Source organism: Buceros rhinoceros, unplaced genomic scaffold, assembly GCF_000710305.1.
Source record: "Buceros rhinoceros silvestris isolate BGI_N320 unplaced genomic scaffold, ASM71030v1 scaffold3873, whole genome shotgun sequence".
NCBI lineage: Eukaryota > Metazoa > Chordata > Aves > Bucerotiformes > Bucerotidae > Buceros > Buceros rhinoceros.
The window spans coordinates 8,833-11,810 of record NW_010405218.1 but is presented as its reverse complement, the minus strand read 5'-3'; the positions used below and the strand labels follow the sequence as shown (position 1 = coordinate 11,810).

The window sequence follows — 2,978 nt, the reverse complement described above, 5'->3', positions numbered from 1 at the left end:
AAGAGGAACTTGTACAAGACACTCAAATCTTTCCAAAGAAAGCCACTACCAGCCTGCGTGAGTTACTCTTCTCAGAATGGGTGCAGGCCATGCATGTCCTGGTTTTAAGTTCTTATACAGTTCTAATCATTTACCTACTGACAGCTTTATTACATCTTTAAGGAAAAGAGTTTTAGTTCTATGTGTTCACTGCTGAAATATGGTTTATTCCATTTCACATTTCAAAGACAAAATTAGCTTCAGAGCAAAACTAGTACACGAATTTACAATACCTTTTTTTCTCCCCCACATGCAAACTGGTAAATATGACAACACAACTTCTTAATAAAAATAATACTAAAGGTAAGGTACATGACACAAACAAGGACAAATATAAACACAACTACTGCGAGCTCTCATCACCACAATAATCAATCACGCTAGGAGTTAGGTATTACTAGGCAATACTAGAATAAAATTGACTTACCTATACTAGGTGGACTGCCATAATTTACAGGGGACTCTGGAGGCCTCCCACAATGTAGTGCAGCAAGAGCAGATCCTTTCCATACAACATGTTTGCAACCTGTTAAAAATTACACAGAATATGTAGGTAAGTAGTTTTGCACGCAAAAATGCAGAAAAGTCATGAAATATCAAAAGCTCCCAAAATTCTCATAAAATTTTCATACTTTTGTTTGTACGAAGCAATGACTGTCTGCCAGCTCCTAATAATGTCTGCACTCCAGGGACACTTTGGGGAATTTCTTGCTCTAGAAGTGGTCCAAGTCGATGACATATTTGAAGCAAATGATCAGGTGCCAAGTGTCTGTAATATTTCACCTAATGTATGAAAAAGCAAACAGAACATTTGATAAAGTGCAATATTTTTGAAGAACTACTACTTGTTACACAGAACTATAGTATAATAAGGGGAAAAATAAATAATAGCCTTTAAATACAGTAATTCATTCCAGCTAGTCCTAATTAATGCCACTTCACACAGAGGACAAATGTTGGCATTTACTACTGTCTGACTTTAAGGCACAGTTAGTCATAGACTAATAAGCTCCTTTATAATTACAGTAAAAAAATGTAAAGTATATATTCAATATTACATTTAAATAGTGGTCTGGTCAGTTTAAATTACTGTAAGATAAAGATGAGACAAAGATTATAAGGACAGCAACATTTACGAATTTTTTGCAAGATTCACATATACCAAGTAAGAACTTTGTAGAAGACAGTACAAAAACATTCTGCTTCAACACTCCTAAGTTACAAGACCTTGTTGAAGCTCCACAAGTGGATTATTTTAAGGGTTTTTTTACATCTAAAGCTTTTAAAGGAAATGTCAGCTTAAGCAATTTGACTTTAAAGTTGGTATACATGGTCTTCTATCAGGCTACAAACATGACTACTTTTCGTAACTGCTCGTAGTACTGTGGAGTACCAAACAAGCTCCTATTATCAGCAAGAGATCGTCTCACTACTTGATTTATAACAATGTTGAACCAGCATTAGTGACTGCCCAGACAAAACCAGTTCACTCATTTGAACTTCTAAAATTCTAGATCAGAAGACCATCTTATGTAACAAGGAAAAAAGCTTAGAAATGTACGTGACAACAGTGAAATCCTAGTAACACAAAGCTTTCAGTTAACAGCATTTTTAAAAACACAAACTACTGTCAGCTTAGACTCTAACAAAGACAATTTTAAAATTAAGAGGGAGAACAGAAACTCAGTTTTCTTCAGCTCTATGTGCAGTAGTTTTATCCTTCATACAGTCTGAAATAGGTCTTTAACAGTTTCACTCCACAGAAGAAAAAAAAAAGTATTGCAGTAAAAGGTTGTGATGTTTTATTATTCACCTAGAGGAGGTTGTGACTGACATTTTAGGCAGAACGGTGCTTCTGTTTCACACCTAATCAACAAGATTAGACCTCATTCCTCATCAAATGTGCTCCTATCTTGCTGACACACTGTGATAGCTTCATGTATTCTAACAGTTTGTTAACACAGAGTACTGACATCTGGAACTGAAGCTCTGAAAAAGCTTTGCTTACACCAGTAATTCCCACCACCAACACAACCTTCTACTGATGGAGAAAAAGTTTTTCTTTTTTACTCCTGTCATGCTTTAACTGCAGAGAGCAGCTCAGCCCCACACAGCTGCTCACTCACTTCCCCCACCAGTGGGATAGGGGGGAAAATGAGAAGGGTAAAAGAGCAAAAACTGGGTTGAGATAAAGACTGTTTGACAGGTAAAGCAAAAGCTGCATGGCAAACAAAGCAATACAAGGAATTCATTCACTGCCTCCTATCAGTGGGCAAATGTTTAGCTGTTTCCATGAAAGCAGAGCTTTCCTTCTGTGAATTGTATTCCATTTAACACCTTGCAAGCTGTCTAAATGCGACTGCCTGAAAGCTAAAGTACTTACAAAATTAACATAGGTTAAAAAAATAAAAAAATATTTTCTTTTAAAAATACTAGAAAATGGATTTCGGTTTTTTTATGAAGTTACAGTTGATTGTACAAACATTTAAATGTTTGTACATTTAAATGTTCATTTAAATGAACATTTAAAATTTCATTTAAAATGAAATTTAGCATTACCAAATTCTATGTCATTAGAGAGGCAACCTGTTAGGAGAGTGGCAAAAAGTAATACACTGAATTCAGAACTTGCTATTCTGATTTTTCTTATAACATGATAGATCTTGCTTTTTTTCTACATAAAGGAAGAATCATAGTAAAAATACGTGCTTGAGACCTAAAATAGCAGAATAACCATGACAAAGCTATGTACAGTTTCTGCCATCAACAGCCCTGATCCATTTCCATAGCTTTTGTTCTCCTCTGCTCCTATCAAAAGGAATGTGAAAACATAAATACTGCCCTTTGCATAATTCTATTTGAAACCAGACTTCACGTCTGCAGAATCTGAACTCGACTCTCAAAGATTAATTACTGATTTTTTTGTTTAACCACAAATA

General features: G+C 35.1%; 1 protein-coding gene across 1 annotated transcript in view; it reads right to left on the bottom strand.

The window, feature by feature from the left end:
* PHIP (pleckstrin homology domain interacting protein) overlaps window positions 1–816 on the bottom strand; it is a 96,195-nt gene extending 95,379 nt beyond the window's left edge. Inside the window, exons 1-2 of the mRNA XM_010133631.1 lie at window positions 672–816; window positions 467–565 (exon numbers count right to left, since the gene is read on the bottom strand). The gene's annotated coding sequence lies outside the window, so the exon portion shown is untranslated. The remainder of the gene's footprint in view (window positions 1–466; window positions 566–671) is intronic.
* Window positions 817–2,978: the final 2,162 nt, after the last annotated feature.